Source organism: Choloepus didactylus, chromosome 2 (genome assembly GCF_015220235.1).
Source record: "Choloepus didactylus isolate mChoDid1 chromosome 2, mChoDid1.pri, whole genome shotgun sequence".
Lineage (NCBI taxonomy): Eukaryota > Metazoa > Chordata > Mammalia > Pilosa > Megalonychidae > Choloepus > Choloepus didactylus.
In genome coordinates this window covers 47,006,846-47,027,737 of record NC_051308.1, presented here as the reverse complement: position 1 = coordinate 47,027,737, position 20,892 = coordinate 47,006,846, and the positions used below count along the sequence as shown (strand labels likewise).

Below are 20,892 nucleotides of genomic sequence, written 5' to 3'. Positions count from 1 at the left end.
GTTGAGATGAGAATGTTTATGTTGTATATATCTTTCCACAATTACAATAAATGAAAAAAATGAGCAATGAAAGCAATAATGACAATTAAATGCAATACATGATGCTGGATGGGATCTAATAATGTAGGAGAAAAGACTCAAAAAGACATTATTTACGCATATGAAGAAATTGGAATAATAGACTATAAGCTTTATGTCACTGTTGAATTGCTTGAACTTGATAATTGCATTTTAAGATAGTTACATAAGTTATAAGTTATTATCCTTGTTCTTAGGAACTGTACATGGAAGTACTAAGTGTTTATGTAGCATGTTGTATATATAGTCTTTCTCAAATATTCAGATAACAGATTGACAAATAGAGAAATACATAGATAGATAGATGGTGGATGGTTAGATAGATGGATTGTTAGATGGATGGATAGTTTGATAGAATGATAGGGCAAATGTGGCAAAATGTTAAAATTAGTAGATCTGGTTAACTGGAAATATGGGGGTATGTGGGAGTTCTCTGTATGGGTTACTATTATTTTTGCAATTGTCCTGTAAGTTTGAAATTATTTCAAAATAATAAGTTTGAAGAAGAAAAGAAAGAAAGGTGAATTCACCTGAGCCCCACCCATAGCAAATGTCAGCCTTTGCTTCCTCCTTCAGTTTCCATCAGCCATCCCAGGCCACCCTGGAAGCATTCAATCTAGGTAAAAATGGCATGTTTGCTATGCAAACATGGCTTCCAGACAAGTTCTCTAAATCCCTTCCCGCTATTTTACTCCCTAAACCCATCTTATATAGAAATTCTGAATCTACCACAGTCTGATAAGTATGCACTGAAAATACACTTGGGCAACTAAAAGACTGCCTAATCAAAACATCTCTTCATCTATTCCGTTACCCATGCATAATGTGGGCTTAAACTGAGGGTAAGAAGAAGGGTAGCTTCCCTCACACTTCTTTGTGTGAGGGTCTAGAATCATCCTACCGCCTTTTTATACTTTGAGGAGAAACCACCCCCGGGAGATGCACTGCTTCCTGTCTTTGGCTTCAAGAGTTTACCCTACAGCAACATGGCCATCTTGATTCTTTAGAAAATTTCCATTGCAGAATCCTGACATAGGTATTTCTGTTTGGTGTTCTAAACTGAGAAGAGCTTCTCACACGGTAAGAATTTGATGAATTAAATCACCACAACAGGAGGAACTTTACTGTCAAGTAAAGAAAAATATGTGCCAGCAAAATGGGGAAGGAATCAGCATTGCAAACTTCAGTCCAAAAAGTCAGCACGTCTGCAGCACTACATAAGGAAGAGAGGCACTGCATGTACGCGATCGGAGTGACTTGACCAGAAGAAAGAAGCTCTTTGCTTTGCAGAGGGGACATCCCATCGGGAACAATCCTCCCATCCCGTGGTGCTTCCCCATTCTGGTTTTGTGCTTACCGAGGGACCGTCTGACTAAGAACTCAGCTTCCTTTCCCAACCATACCAATATTGGAAAGAGAATAACCTGGATTGGGAACATCCAGGCTCTGGAAGAGGATATCAGCACGCCTCCATTATAAATTAGTAAATTAACACGCTGATTTAATTAGTCAACTGTATGTGAATTTGATTAAAATAAGCGCCTCACTAAAAAAATCTAGTGTCTGATTTGTAAGGTTGGTGCTTACTCTGGAACTTGTTGCCTTGAGGTGCTTGAGGATCCCTTCCCTGGAACCCCTTCTGTGGCATCTTCACAGGCGTCCCCCAATTCCAGCCCTTCCTCCATCAATTCTGAGGCAAGGATGAGGTCATCCATTAGACTGTGTGCTAGTTAGGTTGTGGGTTTTAAAGATTTCATGTCTTTCTCCTCCTTATGATAGAAAATGATTTTCTAAAAGGAAGTGGGGTGGGTAAAAGATTACGGAAATTAACACAATTATTGAGAAACAAAGGAAGAATCGCAGACCTTCTTAAATCGTGAATAGGTAATCGTTCTGATTTGCTGGTGTAGACTTGAATAACACCTCTGACCAATGGCTGCTTCTCCGCAATGCTCCCTACAAAAGGGAAAAAAAGAAGGAAAGAAACTCACCGTCAAAATCAGGCCAGACTTCTCTTTGAAACACTCTGATATGGATGAGGGAAAAACCCAGATGGAAAAAATTAGAAAACTTTACTTCAGGTTGAGAATTTCTAATCCACCACTTTTGTATGTATGTTGTTGTTTGATAGACATGACAGCATCTCCTCATTATTATGGAAAATATAGGGTTGGTGGTAATTACTATCTGAATATGAATGGGAGCAGAAGTGGGCATAGCCTGCACTGGCCTTTCTTTGACAAGGTATAACTTTCTTCTGAATTTCTGTGTTAATTAATGCTTATTTAAAAACCACTTTAATTGGTAGTAAACACCTCAACTTTTTGTACTCATTAAAATGCAGCCATTGATGTGTGATGGATTTTTTTAAAGCTTAATTAACTTTCCTTCTGTATATATAACCTATAATAATGACAAACATATTGGGAAAAAAATTACCCCTGCTTTTCCCCCCTTTCTTCCTGCCCCCATTAGAAAGACATTTTTAGCTGTGGATGCCTCACTTTGTTAGGATCAGATGCCATTAATTTGGCATTTTGGAGATTGAGTAGGTGGCATGAAATCAAAGAATTTTGAAATGTTGGTCATTTCTCAACCAGATATTCATATATCTGCTAGGAGAACAGGCTAATTTTTAAAAGTAAAAAGAAAGTTTAAAGAAATTAATTATCCCGAATGACTCAAGCCTTATCTTCAGTAACTTCATGGAAAACCTCAGATTTTAAAAACTCTCTTGAAACCTTTTCTTGAAGTGGTTATAATTGTATAGGAATTGAATAATGTATCCCTCCCCTTTTTCATTAGCAGATATAATTATTGTTAAGATAATATAAGCACCTTAGAGAAAGTCTGGAAAATAGGAAATAATTCTTAATAATCCCAGTAACCTAACACAGTTTTTCTTTTTCTTTTTGTTTTTGTTTCTAATTCCCTTGCATTCTTTGTCCATATTGGGCATAAGATTGTTAAACAGTAAGAACCTGTTCAGCAAGTGTAGAAGGAAATCAACCAGAGCACAAGCATAAATAGAAGCGTAAGCCTTTATTCAGAGTGCCAAAGCTGGAGATGACCCTGTTAGAGTGTTGTGCCTTGGGGAAGAACGGCACAGTTTTTATGGACCTTGAACAGAAAACCTGGCCAACGCACTACTTGTTTTTGTAAAAGTTGATCAAAGGTGGTTCTCAGAAGAGAAGGAGTTGCTCTGTGGCTTAAACAGCCCATTTTTTGGGAAATTTGGATTTTATCAAGAGGTGTGGGAAGAACAGCTCTAAGGGCTGTGCCTTGAGAGGGCCACACTGGAAAATTTTAAGTCATTCAGGGTCTCTTATTGTCCATGCGGAGACTGAGTTTCATTATTTGATCATATGCTTATTTGTCCACTTTTCCAAATTCTGTAACTCCAGTCGATTGCCACCTCAGACTCATTGGCAGTGTCTGCTGTTTGGGTTTCTTATAGCTTGTGCCATCATATTTGAATTTCAACCATTTCTTGAGTGCATGGCAGACTAGAAGCATTTTAAGACTTTAGAGAGAACATAATGAATGACTGTAGAGACAAATATTTAAAAAATTATCAGAAGGCCTTGGATAGTGCCTGTTAGAGTCAGCCAGGAGAACAGTCCCACCCCCAACTTAAGGAGAAGGGAATATGGAATCAGTAGGTTTGCCTGACACTTTTGTTCATCCTCTTGATTCATCAGGGCTTAATCTCTGGGATCCAGAATAACAAGATTTAGGGAAGGAATTTTAAGAATCTTCTTTTAAACAAGGAAAGCTTTAAACCAAAAGACAAGGAAAAAGATAGTTATGAAAAGAAAGAGAAAAAAGAGACAAATAAGGGTTTGGTGGTCAATAGCTCCCTGTGTTCTGGGGTCTTGATCTGAAGGTCATGGGCAAAAGCTCTTCATGTCTTGCTGTCTACTGCTTGACCCAAGATTCTTGAATCTGTCTCCTTTGTGATGCTATTTGCTTCAGGAGAATCCCAAGGGATTCTCAGATCTAAAACTGACCTCCAGTCAGTGTGGATGTTCAGGAGGTAAAGCTCAGCTAGTTTTGGAATAGCTGGTCAGAGATAGTCCTCATAAGGGGATGGGCCATTCTTGTGGTTTAGCAGCCAATGGTTGGGCAGTTCAAGAAGGGGTGAGGAAAACAATTACGGGTGAAGGTCAAGAGAAGGTCATAGTGAAAATTTTTCAGTCCTTTAAGAGTCTTTTATATAGAGGTGCTTACTACAGTGACAAAAGTAACTCTAGTATGATGGGTGTCAAATGTGTAAGGAGGGAAAAATCTTACCAGTGGCCCACAGCTCAGGAGTTGTTTTCTTTACAAAAGAAAGGGAGGTTTTGGATTCTTCCTCCCTGATGCCTCACCCCTGTCTCCATCCTGATTGTCCACAAGCATATCAAAGCTGCAGAGAGAAATGAAATTATATCTAAGCAGCAATAGACAGCCGTATCAGGCAAAGTTGCAAAGTGGACATTGGGTAGGGCCACACTACCTCAATTTTCCAGAATTCTGTAGTAACTTTTAGGAATAGTAAGAGCCAGAGTCCTTATAGCCAGCTGACAACTCAGGCTGATAATGCAGCTTCACTTAAATGATGACTGTAAATGAGTCTTCATTGTTTGACCCTACCGCTGGGCCATGTGGGTCAAAAATTGTGCTGCTATTAAAATTAAAATTTAGCATATAATTTCATTATAAGTTACACCTTACACATCATAAACAATGGCCAGCAGTCAGCCTGTCAACAAATACTCAGCAGCCAGTGTATACCAAGCATTGCCATGGTAGAAAATGCACATAGTGCTTCTCAAACTTTAATGCACATGAATGTCATGTGGCCATCTTGTTAAAAATACAATTCTGTTTTCGGTAGTTCTGGGGTAGGGCCTAAGATTCTACTGAAAGATAAATCTAACCCTCAACATAATTCACTTCTGGGCACTTCACTCTCAATGTGAACAGATGTTTGAGGAAAGTCTAACATGAAAGATGTGTATTTTCATTATACATCTTGCATAAGAGTAACACACTGTGCCTGTCTATGCTTTTACAATGTCTTTGCTTGGCCAGAAATTGGCTAATGGACTTTGTAAGTTTCTGCATCTGTTGTTTTTCATAGGTTCCTTGAATCTTAGGATTGGAAAGGACTTAAGAAGTTATCTAGTCCAGAGTCCCACTGTAATACTTACATTCCTCTTATGGTTTCCTTGAGGTTACTTGATAATTTTTGTCATGCTGAGTGTCCAAAGGCAGGGTTGAGGCGTGGTGGGAGATTAAGGTGCAAACTGCTATAACTGGCCTTTCAGACGTAGTGGTGTCCCTCTGATCACCTGTCACTAAGGTCGAGGCTGGGAGAAACCCAGGAACAGAACTCATGTAATGTGCTTCTCACAGTGCTTGGCGTATGTGATGGTTAGGTTCATGTGTCAGCTTGGCCACGTGATGGTGCCCAGGTGTCTGGTCAAGCAAGCGCTGGCCTAACCATTACTGCACAGACATTTATGGCTGGTTAATAAACCAGAAGGCTGGTTTATTAAATCATCAGTCAGTTGGCTGCAGCTGTGACTGACTACATCAACAAAAGTTGTGTCTTCCACAATGAGAGAATTCAATCAACTGGATTTAATCCAATCAGTTGAAGACTTTTAAGGAAGAGAGACAGAGGACTTTGACTTCCTTCAGCTAGCCAGCAAAGTGTTTACTGAGGAGTTCATCAAACACCATCATCTGAGTTGCCAGTTCGCTGCTTGAGGAGTTCATCGAACACCTTCATTGGAGTTGCCAGTTCACTGCCTGCCCTACAGAATTTGGACTCATACCTTCCCACAGTTGCGTAAGACACTTTCATAAAATCTTTTATTTACAGATATCTCTTGTTGATTCTGTTTCCCCAGAGAACCCTAATACAGCATATTGTAAGTATTCAATAATAGCAGCTTGTTTTTTTTGCATATATTTGTCCCTCTAAACCTTTGATACTGAAAATGTGGTCTGTGTACCAGAAGCATCCACATTATCTGGAAGCTTGTTAGAATCTCAGACCCTATCCCAGATTTACTACACTGAATTTACATTTTTAACAAGATGACCAGGTGATGCACATGCCCATAAAAGTTGAAGAAATGCTAGACTACAGGTCTTTTCTGCTTTGTTTACCAGAAAACTTTGCCAGTTGAGTGGCATATACTAGATGCTGAGGAGGTATTTGTTGACTGGCCATTGCCTTGGGTCCACAGCAAGCCAGGCTTTGGCAGGAATAGAGGGGTGTCTACATAATGAACTCCAAAGCAGTTTCAGGAGGAGAGGTGAGAGGAGAAGACAAAGAAGTTTTTGCTTTGTATCTGGAAACTTTTAATCTATTTGGAAATGCGAGTGGTCTCAGTATGGTCCCGGTTCTAGTGTTCCCTTCAAGATTCATTTTAGGATTTTCCAGCCCGAAACTGACCTCTTAAGATATCCTCATTCCCTATGCAATCCTGGAAATGACACCATCCCAAACTTCTCATAACTCAGAGGTGCCTTGGAATTAGAGCAGATTCTAATGTGCCTGCTTTGATATCTGGACCCTGGGGCCTTCTGGGCTAATCTGTTCTCTCCGGGGGGCAGGTGTAGCGCGGAGGACTGAATGTAGAGCATGGCTGCTCCCCAAGCGCAGCCCACACTCCGGCTGTGTTTCTCCTGACAAAGGCAAGTGTAGGATGTGCCAAAACCCTGGGGAATCCAGCACCTTCTTCACAGCCCTGCTGAATTATTTTAAGAATCCCTGCGGTTTTCTTCCCATCAGGAATTCAAATTAGCTAACTTGAAGATAGCCTTTTATTACCAAAATATTTGATAAATAATTTAACAATGAGGCTCTGAATAGTGTTATTATAATATTTTATTTAATTAATAGTAAATCAACAGAGAAATATAAAAAATAAAACATCCCCCCAATAGGGCTATTATACTGAACGTTAATGACATTAATGATTATTGTCTAGAATTGTATTTAGAAGGTACAGATGATTCAGCCAAAGATTTACTTACCCCAGGACATACTCTGGGATAATTAAAATCACTGAAATCTTTATACAAATGTTTTATTTAAAGTAAAAATTTACCCCGATTTAAAATAATATATATTCATTACAGGGAATTTGAAAATGTAGAAACTTTCAGAGAAGAATTAAAAATCTCAATAACCTTTCACTTGGACATAATCACTGGTAACATTTTAAATAGATTTCCTCTTAGTCTTTGTTATGTTGTTATATATAACTGAAATTGTTCTGTATAGAAAATTTTGCATGTTTTTGTTCACCTAACATTATATTGTAAGCATTTCCACATGCTGCTAAATATCCTTTGAAAATATCATTTTATTCTACCCATAATATTTTCCTACATGGATGTCCCTGGTTTTTTTTGTTTGTTTGTTTTTAACTTTCTATTCTGGAACATTTTCAAATGTACAGGTCAATTACAATATACTAGAAATCCTGTACAGAGAACTCTAAACATATCCCTACCCCCAGATACTGAGATCCATCAATTTTAACATTTTGCCATATTTGTTGTCTTTCGTGCTTTCTTGCTTCCTTGCTTTCTAGCTATCTAGCTATCTATTATCTATCTTTGTCTGTCCATCTTTCTATTTATCAATCTGTTTCTAAGCACTTGAGTGTAGGTTATACACACTCTGCTCCCTGAACTCTTTAATACTGCCATGCACCATGTACATTTTCTAAGGACAAGGATATTCACTCATATAACCACCTTAGGTGCAGTTACCAAGTTCAAGAAATTTAACATTGAAACAAAGCTTACAGTCTATATTTCAATTGTTTCATATTATGTCAATTTTTCCCAATAATGTCCCTTTGAACCTTTTCTCCTCCCTTGCTAGATCCCATCCAGGATCTCGTATTGCATTTAATTCTCATTGTCATTTTTTTGTTGCTCGTTTTCTTTCTTTTTGTTAATGGTGGGAACAGAAGTACAATACAAACTTTTCCATATCAATGCCTCCTAAACATACCATTCTGTGGGATTAATCACATTCACAATATTGTGGTACTCTCTGCACCTTCTATTAGTAAAACATTCCCATCTCCCCAAAAAGAAAACCCACACCCATTATGCATTAACCTCCCATTCCTCCTGTCTCCTGCCCATGAAAACATGTATTATAATTTCTGTCTTTATGAGTTTGCATATTCTCCAGTATTTTCTTTGTAGTTACCCTGGGGCTTAAATTTAATATCCTAAATCTCTTTTGCTTTGGTACCAAATTAACTTCAATAGCACACACAAACTATGTTCCTATATCTCTTCCATCGCCCCACCTTTAGGTAGCACTTGTCACAAATTGCATTTTAATACATTATGAGTTCCAAACCACTGATTTCTCATTATATTTTATGCATTTACATTTTAGAGCCTGTAGGAAGTAAAAAGTGGAGTTAAGCACTAAAAATACAACAATACTGACATTTTTATTTACCCATGCTGTTACTTTCACTGGAGATTTTTATTTCTTCATGTGGCTTTGACCTATTGTTTAGCGTCCTTTCCTTTGAACTTATAGGACCCTCTTTAGCTCATAGCGATGAATTCCTTTAGCTTTTGTTATCTAGGATGTATTAATCTCTCCCTTATTTTTGAAAGACAGCTTTACCAGATGTAGAATTCCTGGTTGGCAGTTTTTTGCTGTCAGCTCTTTAAATATGTCATCCCACTGCCATCTTGCCTCCATGATTTCTGATGAGAAATTGACAATCTTATTGAATCTCCGTTGTATGTGATGTATTGCTTCTCCCTTGCAGCTTTCAGAATTCTCTATTTTTAGCATTTGATGGTTTGATTATAATATGCCATGGTGTGGGTCAATTTGAGATTCTTTTGTTTGGAGTTCTTTGAGTGTCTTGGGTGTCTTTCATTAAATTTGGGAAGTTTTCAGCCATTATTTCTTTGAATATACTGTCTGCTCCTTCCTTCCTCCCTTTCTTCTTTGCTTCCTTCCCTCCCTCCCTCCTTCCCTTCCTTCCCTTCCTTTCCCTCTCCCTCCCTCTCTCTCTCTCTTTTTTTCTTTCTGCTCCTCAGACTGAATGATTTCAGTGGTCTTATCTTCAAGTTCACTGATTATTTCTTCTGCCAGTTCCAATATACTGTTGATTCCCTCTAGGGGATTTAAAAATTTCTGTGGACTTCAGCTCTGTTTGGTTCTTTTTCATAATTTCCATGTCTCTACTACTTACATTCTCTTTGTGTTCATCTGTCATTTTCCTGATGTCCTTTAGTTCTTTGTCCATGTTTTAATCTAGCTCTTTGAACGTATTTAGGACCAGTTAAAAAATGTCTTTGTCTGGTATATCCCAGGTATGATTCTTCTCTTTGATGGTTTCTAATCCTATAATATTCTCCTTTGCTTGGGCAATTGCTTCCTGAATTGGATTGGCTTAAATAATAGAAAAATATTAGCTTACAGTTTTGATGTCAAGAAAACATCCAAATCAAGGCATCATCAAGGTGATGCTTTCTTCCCCCAAAATTTCCTGCTGGCGATCCTTGCCTCCTCTGCCACATAGCAAGGCACATGGCAGCATCTCCTGGTCTCTCCCTTCTCTTCCATGTTTCATTGATATCAGTTTCTTGCTTCCATAGCTTTCTCTCTGTCTTGCTCCCATTTATAAAGGACTCTAGCAATATGATTAAGACCTATCCTGAATGATGTAGGTCACACCTTAACTGAGGTAGCCTCTTCAAAATGTCCTACTGACAATGGGTTCACACCCACAGGAATGGATTAATTTTAACTTTAAGAACATGTTTTTCTGGGGTATATAACAGCTCTGAACCACCACACCTGGGAAACAATTTCTTCTTGGTCCTAGGCACTGTACTGTATGTTCCACAGCCAACAATCCCTTGGTCCAGGCAGCATGACTTGACTGCCCCCCACAGCATTCCCTTGGAGAGCTCTCTGAGCTGCCTTTTACATGCAGGGCAAGTTCTGGGATGGTGAGTCTCTCAGGCCACCACCAGACAGACTGGGCCAGAAGACATACATGCTCCCAGTATGTGCATGAGGGCCACTCTGCTCCCTCCAGTGCTGGGACCAGGAACCTGAACTGGGGGCATGGGCTGGCTCTGTGCTAAGCTGGTGACAGGTTGGGGACAGGCCAGCCAAGGTGCCATAAGATGCTACCACTTTTAAGTAGCCTTTTTCTTGATTCAGCACTCACCCTGTTACTGCAATACTTTAACTGTTTTCTGGAGCTTTGAGAAAGAGGTTTCTGCCAGATCTTGCTGATTTTCTTCAAAGTTTTTGTACTGGAATAGAACCCTCAAGCATCTCACTCTGCCATTCTTTTGGGGGTGAGGGGCATTTCTTTTTTTAAAATTCAGTTTTATTGAGATATATTCACATACCATACAGTCATCCATGGTGTACAATCTGCTGTTCACAGTACCATCTTATAGTTGTGCATTCATCACCCCAATCTATTTTTGAACATTTTCCTTACAGCAGAAAGAACCGGAATCAGAATAAAAAATAAAAATAAAAAAAGAACACCCAAATAACCCCCCCCATCCCACCCTATTTTTCATTTAGGTTTTGTCCCCATTTTTCTACTCATCCATCCATACACTGGATAAAAGGAGTGTGATCCACAGGGTATTCACAACCACACTGTCACCCCTTGTAAGCTAAATTGTTATACAATCGTCTTCAAGAGTCAAGGCTACTGGGTTGGAGTAGTAGTAGTAGTAGTTTTGGTAGTTTCAGGTATTTACTTCTAGCTATTCCAATATATTAAAACCTAAAAAGTGTTATCTATATAGTGTATAAGAACATCTACCAGAGTGACCTCTTGACTCCATTTGAAATCTCTCAGCCACTGAAGCTTTATTTTGTTTCATTTCGAATCCCCCTTTGGGTCAAGAAGACGTTCTCAATCCCGTGATGCCAGGTCCAGATTCATCCCCGGGAGTCACATACTGTATGGCCAGGGAGATTTACACCCCTGGGAGTCAGGTCCCACGTAGTGGGTAGGGCAGTGAGATCACCCGCCAAGGTGGCTTAGCTAGAGAGAGAGGGCCACATCTGAGCAACAAAGAGGCACTCAGGGGGAGACTCAGGCACAACTACAAGCAGGTTTAGCCTCTCCTTGCAGCGACAAGCTTCATAGGGGTCAGCCCCAAGACAGCGGGCTCAGCACATCAAGCCGTCAGTCCCCAATGTTTGTGAGAACATCAGCACCAATCCAGGTGAGGAAGCCCAACACCTCTGCATTCCCCCCAGCTGTTCAGGGGGGAGGGGCATTAGTTTTTAATGATTCCCCTTTGGTGATCATTTAGAGAATCCCCAGTCTTTTCTTCCCAGAAGCCTATCCTTGGGAAACAGTCTGAAATTCAGGCAAAATCTTTATTACTGCGTCAAGTTGGGGTTTAAGCTTGTTTAAACTCTTGCTATGTATTTGCCAAACCAATATATGGAATAAGCTTCCATTTTGCTCTGGCTTTATGGGACAAATTCTTTGGAAAATGCAGTGTCTAAAACCAAAACACCCATTAGTTGAGTGATCTGCCTAGCTCCTTTTAACTCAGTGGAAGGGGGACAGCACCATGGCTGAGTCGGAAGGAGGCATAAGAACATAGGGTAGGGAAGTAGTGAAGAGTTAGGAGTGTGGACTGGGGGTTCCATTAGATTGTCTTAGATGAGGATGGATCCCATTGACCAAATAAATTTCTTGGTCAGCGTTTCTTTTTCTCTACCAGCTCCTCTGTCATGAATCCCCTGCCCTTTCAATCTCCACCTCTTTTTTGTCCCAGCTGCTTTGCTCTTCTATCAACTTCTTTTGTTGTTGTTGTTGTTGGCTTTTATAAAGGGGGTCTACCTGGCTATCGAGCCACAGTCCAAGGCCACAAAGTGTCCAAGGCAAGGTGTCAACAATAGGGCACCCTCACTAGAGAAAGGCCGCTGGCATCCGGAAAACCCCTGCCAGCTGGGAAGGCACGTAGCTGGCATCTGCTGATCCCAGGTTGTGTTCCAGCTCCACTCTCAGCTCCTGTGTGTACTTCAATGTTTCTCTCTTGGCTGCAGCACCTCCTTCTGTCTGTGAACAATTTTATGGGACTCCAGTCACTCAATTAAGACCCACCCTGAATGGGCGGGGTAACACTTCCATGGAAACCATCCAATCAAAGGTCTCGCCCACAGTTGATTGAGTCACATCTCCATGGAAACAAAGTATTCCAACCTAATCAACACCAATACATCTGCCCCCATAGGACTGCACCAAAGAACATGGCTTTTTTGAGGGGACATAATACATACAAATGGCACAGGGAAACTATAAGCCCACATCACCTCTATGGTCTCTACCAGATTCTTGAAGCCAGAAAACATGGAGCACATTTTATTTTTGTGTGCAACCCATAGCCTACTCTGCTCTCTAGGCACCCTAAGCACAGGTGTGGGACACAGATGGCTGCTCAAAAATGAATACCTTGCAGCAGGACTTTTACTAGTTTTGTGTCTCCAATGACTAGCACATTTGGTGAATGCTCAGTCAGATATTCAGAAGGCTAAAATACATAAAGATAGGGCAAACTGCCCATGTGCTAAATTACAGGTTCCCTTGACAGTTTTAAAGGACCCATTTTTACTTTGTACCCACCATTTGCTTGTGAATAAACTTTCCCCCAAAGTTGACACTAGTCTAGTAAAAGAAGCAAAAGCAAGGTGCATAGCATCTAGATACAAATTTTGTGGACCTGCTACTTGTCTCTTCTATCAACTTTTTAAACTCAGATCTTCTGAGAATCTACTCATTGGTTTTAAATCACACTAGGCCAAGTTTGGGGTTGGGGTGGGTGTGGGGCAGGTGTTTTCTCACAGCTGACAGACCTCATCCATTACTGTATTAGCCAGGATAAGCTGGGCAATGCTGTGGTAACACATAACATCATCTGAGTAACTTTACAAAACAAAGTTTATTTCTCACTCAGGCAGCTGTCCTCCAACAGGGTGCAGCTCAATGACCCAGTCTGCTTTGATTTTGTGTCACCTTGATCTTAAGACATGTTTTCAAGGTTACCATGGCAGGTGAGAAGAGCACAGAAAATTGAGCATTGTCTTCTTAGGAGCGTAAACCTGAAAGTGGCATCTGGTTATAGCCTTTTGGTCAAAAGTAATGATATGGCCCCTCCTAATTGCTAGAGGTCAGGAAAATGTGGTCCTCTATGTGTCCAGAAAGGATAGAAGACTAGAAATATTGGTGAACATAATGATGTCTACCTAAATTATCAAAAAAGAGAACTTAAATTATGTTCTAAACACAATGGAGAGAAACATCTGTATTAAATATGAGGAAGGAGCATTGATAAATAGTGACTTGTGAGAGCATCAATTATACAGGCTTTGTTTTTTGAACAGAATTTATGTCATTTATAAACATGTGAAACTGAAAGCCTCATTGTGAGAGCATCATCAAATTAGCCTGGATGTCATAATGGAACTCAGGAATCCATCTATATTTTCAGATATAAATTATCATTTAGAGGAAGAGAATTATGATTTAGCTTATTGGGAAGAGATGGTAGGGAGGTTTCAGTTTGTGTGCTACCTCTACTTGATTGCTAGTAAACTGATTAGAAGATTGTGTTGAGAAGGATCCTAAGGTAGCATCTAGGCTCAGTGACAAGGGGTGCAGTAATTCATTCATTCCACAAATTTTTATAAAGCACTTACAGCAAACTAGGCACTGTATCAGATTTCAGAATGTGCAATGGCCACTTAGTGCCAGATTAATTGAACTAATAAAACTAATTGCTAATCTGCTGTCTCACATGTACTCCCATAAGAAGGATATATGTTTTGAAGTATTTTCCCCTGGTTGTGATGAGTCCTGCAGAACTAACCATATGCTTCTTCCCTGTGACATGTGTTTTCAAGGAAACTGAAGATTTTAATGGGGTACTGTCTCCTTTTATGTTGTTTTCTCTAGCTCATTCCTCTGGCTGCTATGTAAAACTTGGCTTATTCTTCTTAAGCCCTAGATTCATTCCCTTACACGAAGCTTCCTTTTTCCTTGCAAAGCTTGAAGTAGCCAATGGGGATGTTATTAGTTCCCTTCTTCCCTTCTCTTAAGTAATTTTTTTTAAACCGACCTCAGGATGGGAGTGGGAGAAATGCCACCTCTCCTCTTCAGTTCCTTCCGCATAAGTGGTTTAAAAACCAGTGGGAGCTCCACAGGGACTCATTTTCAGCCTGGGCTCTGGGGTGGCAACTCCAGAAAATCTGGACAATGACAGTCAAGTGAAATGGTAAACAGCACAATAGAGCCTCAGCAGGACCAACCTGATAAGTCACTGGTTTCTCATCTCCCTTTGTTCTCATTTGCCTGCTTCTCCTGGCTGTCCCAATCTCTCTCATTCCAGAGAGTACCTTATGTGCTCAGAACCTTCTCCTGGTTTGCAGTGGGCAGTAAGTCAAGGATTGGGCCAGCCTTGAGTGTTGTTGGGGATTGAATCATGTCCCCACAAAAGGCATGTACAGGTCCCAACCCCTGGTCCTGTGGGTGTGAACCCATTTGTAAATAGGGCCTTTGAAGATGTGATTAGTTAAGGTGTGCCCATACTAAATGAGGGTGGGCCTTCATCCAGTGTAGCTGAAGTTCTTATAAGCAAAGCAAATTGGACACAGAAAGAGATGCCATGGGGAGCAGCCAGAAGTTGGAAGTCAGCCAAACCCAGAAGGAAAAGAAGACGTCAACATCTGGGGCATTGACATGTGACAGACAAGCCAGGGAACCCCAAGATTGCTGGCCAGCCTGAACATACCGACCTTGGGAAGAAGCAAACCTTCTACCCTGAAACTATGAGACAATAAATTCCTGTTGTTAAGCCAACCCAATGTATGAGATTTGTTTTAAAAGCTGAGAAACTAATGCAAGTATTAACAGGGCTGTGTTAATATTGGTATTGCCAAAATTAAAAAAAAAAGAGGAAAAGGAAATTTATTTCTAAAGAAAAATAGGAAATATATGCTTACACATTTTTTCTTGTTCCTCATTATCTCTATGACTATATAGTAGATGTGATACATCTAGGAATAGCTTTTCCAAACATTTTCTCTACTGGAGCTCAGTGGGCTTAGTATTCATAATTATAATAATATATACAAACAAATTTGGAGCTAGAAGTTGAAACACCATGCTTATCTGCTAAAAGAATGTCAGACCCGTTATGGGAAATCTTTCAAGCTGACTGCTTCATTGATGTAGGGATCCTTTTGTGATCTGAGTATTTGTTATCTGAGTGCCCAGTTGCAAATGGAAGGAAGAGTCATCATAACAAGAAAATATTCAGTAGTAATATGACCAGTCAGTCACAACTTAAACATCCCTCCCTGCTTAACACTAGAGTTTTAACCCTGTATCTTGTGTCACTATCTGTAACATCTTTGACTATCAGTCTGTCTCTCAGCTAATTTCAGGGTGTGAGAAGCATTTGACAATGTTAATGAAAATAAAATAAAATTGGATCACAAAATGAAATTGTAAATCTTGCAAAAGATCCAAGTTTTCATAAAGTTGCTGATAGTGCTATTGGAGAACCTCTCCAATCACAGGCAGAGCCTTTGATAGCTGGATATATGGTAGAGATGGATTAGTTGAAGATTTGAAGACTAAAAAATTGAAATGGATGATAACACTACAGGTGTTTCAAAAGAAAATTATTTGAAACTGAGTGTTTAAAAAAAAGATCTGCTCTAAAATTCAGAGTCAGAAAGTAGATTAGAGATAACCAGGGGACTGTGGAGGTGGGCTGTGGGGAGTTATTTCTTAATGGTTACAGAGTTTCTATTTCTGATGATGCAAAAATTTGGGCAAGGGGTGGGGGTGATCGTAGCATGATATTGTAAATGTAATTAATGCCACTGAACTGTACACTTGAAAATGGTTAAAATGGCAAATTTTATGTTGTATACATGTTACCATGATAATGTTTTTTTTTTTTTTTTGAAATGAGAAAGAGGATCTGCTTTATAATCTTACTTTGTGTCAAAAATGAAGTGAAAAATGTCACAGTTCATAGGAATCTTAGAAATCTTTTGGTCCAACCATTTCACTTTGGAGATGGAGAAACTGAAACCCAGAGAGGTTGGCAATGTTATACAAGGTCACACCACTGGTGACAGAGCAGGGACTAGACCTCAGGCCCAGCCTACTTTGCCCATTCTTCTTGTCACTCCAACCAAGGTTGTGCATCACCCATCTCTTCTTCTTGTATCTTCATCCAGCCCACCGGCAAACCCTGTTGGCCTTTCTTTCAAAACATACCCAAAGTCTGACCCCTTCTGTCTGTGCTCACCATCCCCAAGTCCACCTTCCCACATCCCTCCCTTGGACTTTTGCAGTAGCTTCCCAGCTGGTCTCCCCACTTCTATCCTGGCCCCTTTATTGTCTGTTCTCCCCACAGCAGTCAGATCAGATCTTATCACTCATCTGCTCAAACCTCCCAGTGGTTTCTTATCTCCTACAGAATCAAATCCCAAATCCTCCCCGAGGTTAGAAGACCCAATGAAGTCTTGCTCCCGGCCACCTCTCTCCTGGCATCCTGTGCTCCAGCCATCTGGCTTCTTTGCTGTATCTCAACTCCCACTTCCTTTTCCCTTTCCTGAGAAGGCCCCACACCCCCATATCTTATTTCCTTCAGGTCTTGTTTCAGATGTCCCTGACCACCTATAAAACTAGCACTCCACCTTTTCGCTCTTTCCTAGTTTTCTTTGTAAGAAAAATGGCCAAGAACCTGACATTATCTATATTTATATGTTTATTATCTGCCTCCCCATATCAGCATATGAGTTGCAATACAGCTGGCATCTTTATCTCTTTGGTTTGCACACACTGTTAGAAGACTGCCTGGCATAGAGAAGATGCTAAATAAGTAATTCTTGAAGAAATGAAGAAACAAATAAAATTAATGAAGAAATGAACAAAATGTTATCTACATTGAGATTTCACATATGACTTTGTTTTAAAAAAAATCAGAATGTTTTGCCAAGTGGGCCAATCACAGGTGTTTCTGGCCCTCTCCCCCAGCAGCATTTGATCCTACCACACATCTGTCTGTCCCGGGTACCACATCCTTCTGCTCTTTGCCCTAGTGAAGCCTTACTCAGAGGACCACAAGATCATTCAGGTCCCTGTCTCTCTCTCTGTCCCTTGATTCACTGGGGACAAAGTCACCCATTCAGAACTTCAGGATCACAGGTTTGCAAGGGGGCGTCTTGGTTGCTCAGAGCCATAAGGGCTGGGAAGAAATTTCTTTCCTGAATGAAGGACTAATTTAAAAAAAAACTCTAAACGTAGAATTTAGGTAGCTCTCTCCTGGTCAGAGGTTACTTCTGCAGTTTCTGGGCTTTTGGTCCCTCCGTTTGTACTTCTGTGTTTGTAGTGGGAAAAGAGGTTAAAATTCCTGGTCAAGGCCCCTTGTGCTGGCATGAGGAGTGGGCAGCAGCAGTGCAATGAAGCAGGTCAGTCTTAGGAGAGAAATTGCTGAGTTAACATTTTAAGAAACTGCCAGACTGTTCCCATTTTACATTACCACCTGTAGACTATGAGAGTTCCAAATCTCCAACATCTCGCAACCCTTGGGGTTTGAAGAGGGGCCGCTTACACCTGAGATGGACTAGAGAACAGCATGTGCCAGAGGTGGAAGTCTGAGTCAAATGTAGAAGGACAGCCTCACTGAGCAACCTAGAGTGTCAGTGCACCAGAGGCGATCTCAGCAGCAGCAAGTACCTGTGGTGGATTTCCAGACAGAACTGAGACAGACACTCTTAGCTGAGACACCAAGAGTCAGTTAAAGCAGTATTGAAACATCAAGATAGCTGATTCCAAGCAAAACCCAGCCTTCTCCTAGATCTTAAGAATCCAGAAACTTTACTGCAGATGTTGGATTTGTTGGAGCAGCAGTCATGACTGTGGGCAAGAGCAGCAAGATGCTACTACAGCACGTTGTCTATAGAATGAACTGTATTCTGCAAGATGGCCGAATCTTCATTGGCACCTTTAAGGCTTTTAACAAGCCTATGAGTTTGATCCTCTGTGATTGCAATGAATTCAGGAAGATCAAGCCTAAGAATGTGAAGCAGCCAGAGCATAAAGAAAAGCAAGTTTTGGGTCTGATGTTGCCACGTGGGGAGAATTTTGTTTCTGTGACTGTGGAGGGACCACCTCCCAAAGATACTGGCATTGCTCAGGCAGCACTCGCTGGAGCTGCAGGAGGCCCTGGAGTTGGGAGGGCGGCTGGCAGAGGAGCACCAGCTGGTGTCCCAATTCCCCAGGTACCTGCCAGAGTAGCAGGCCCTGTCTGAGGGGTTGGAGGCCATCCCAACAGGTTATGACTCCTCAGGGTAGAGGCGCTGTAGCAGCTGCTGCAGTTGCTGCTACTGCCGGCATTGCTGGAGCCCCAACACAGTATCCACCAGGTTGGGGAGCCCCATCTCAACCTGTGGGCAGAGCAACCCCACCTCCAGGCATTCTGGCTCCTCCACCTGGTATGAGACCACCCATGGGTCTACCAATTGGGCTTCCCCCTACTCAAGGGATGCCAGGAATAAGACCCCCTCCACCAGGAGCTTGAGGTCCACCTTCCCCAGGAATGAGTTCACCAAGACCCCAAGATACTGTTCATCCTTTCTAATCACTTTTTCCTGCAGTGCGTCTCATGAAACTGTAGAGTGTTTGTGAGCTTTTTGTCTCCTCTTTGCTGCATTAATACTAGCAAATAATAAATGCCTAGAGCAATTAAACAATTCCTGGTCAAAATAAACTTTTTTTTTTTTTTTTTTGACTAGAGATGGATTGGAGGTATAACGGAGAGTTGAGCAAAATGGGGAAGCTTCGATGATAAGGTGCACTGTGCTGTCTGGGCACATTAGTTTTGGTCTAGAAGTTTGGGGAATATTTAAGGACCAAAGTTTTTATTATTATTAATTAGCATTGGAGAAGGGAAATTTGGGGGCTATGTGAGGTGAGGATATGGGGAACTAAGTACAGAGTAAGAGGAATTATTACAGTTGAAGGAATTTAGGCCAAGCATCAGGAAGACGCTTCTGATTTTGCACACCTGGAGAGGCTGGGAAGTGTTACCCCAGAGCCACTGAGCAATTGCATTTCTTGGCAGAGGCTGGGTGGCTCTCTTCTCAGGGGGTTTCAGTGTCTGGAAGCAGAGGATGACTCGAGGCTACCTGCTTGGCTTTTATAACCCTTAGATTCTGGGTTATTTCCCTTAACTGATGTTGGTGGCAATTGGTTTGAGAAATTGCCATCTGGAAAAAGATTTTCAGGCTAGGAAGATTCTATCCTATCACCAGTCCCTTCCCCCACAACGGAACCGACTTCGGAAAGTTCTGAGAGTAGTGATGAAACTCCATCTGCTGCCCTTGGCTTTGACCCATAAACACTTGCCTATAATATTGTGCAGTGTGGAATTTCCCTTGTGCTACAGAATGAAAGCGAGCTTGGCCCTTCCTTCAAATCTCAGTCCTGATTGAAAGATGAGTGAGCCTACTAACCGCCATCTCGAGCAGTTTCCCCAACCCCACAATGTGAGGACAGGGTAATGATGTCCAATTTTGCACACTTCAGATCCATTAGTAGCAATTACCTTTCTCGAGGTGTTTTGAGTTAGTTTTAACATAGCATTCTTACAGTTGGTGGATAATGACAGTAATAATGTACACAACATTTTCAAGTCACTGTTTTTAGCTACAATAACACCATTAGTAGGTCTAGTTAACAGATGTGTTTCATGATAAAAGTTAAGGTTCTCATGATTCCTTTCCCTTCCCCCACGCAAACCTTAACTGCTGTTTTATTCAATGGAAACTTCACTCCAAAGTTTCAGAGATATTTTTTCTTATAGGTGTCACTATTGAAAATAGGTTGGTTGTGCAGCTGGTTTGATCTAGAATGGTTAATTGTTCAGCTGTTCTTTTAATGACATGTGAGCTGACCGGGAAATCCAAAGCTCACAAGTGTGGAAAATACATTTATTTTCCAAAACTTATTTGGGTTGTTTATGAGAGGTCATTGGGTTCTATACGATTACTTCAAAGCAGAAATGAAAAATTTTGGGGGGAATATAAACTCATTGGATGCCATGTCTGCCATATGAAGGGCCCCAAATAAGGTAATAAGAATAATATGGCAACCAGTTGAGAAATGTTTTTTTTTTTTTTTTTTTTTTTTTTATAGCATGAAATAGGAACTGAAGAATAGAAAGGATTTTTAAAAGGCTCAACTCTGAGTGGTACTCAAATTTGGTCAAGAGTTAGATAGAGTGATTGAGTGCCCACCCCCATGGTCAGCCCACTCCACTGACCTCTGAATGGCATGTTTCCTCATTTGAAAATGGGGACAAGCATGTATTTCAAAAATGTGCTGAGTGTAATTACTACTTGAGCCCAGTAATTCAGCCAGGAAAATCAGTGAAGTCAGTAAGTCTTAGTGCTATTCTGTGCTTTCAATCACAATGGTTTTAAGTGATGTGATAGAATAGTATGCTGCCCAGAGAAAACTTGATTTTCTGCTTATATTTAAAGGAACATAATGACGATAATTTTCCAACAATAACCAGATTCCTCTTTTTGACTCTTTCAGCACCATGTGAGTTCTTCCTTATGTGTCTTTTGGAAAAAGTTTAATCCCAGGTGGGCTTCTTAGCAAACATGTGTCTATTATTTAACCCTCCCTTTCTGCCCATTGGTGTGATATAAATGGGCACAAACCTATTTCAGTACTAGCCTGG

At 40.7% G+C, this 20,892-nt stretch overlaps 1 protein-coding gene and 1 pseudogene across 1 annotated transcript in view; both read left to right on the top strand.

Moving 5' to 3' along the window:
* The window catches only part of RPS6KC1 (ribosomal protein S6 kinase C1), a 340,815-nt gene that overhangs the window by 306,610 nt on the left and 13,313 nt on the right, over nucleotides 1-20,892 (top strand). The gene's annotated exons all lie outside the window — the stretch shown is intronic.
* LOC119527158 lies at nucleotides 17,731-18,783 on the top strand (annotated as a pseudogene).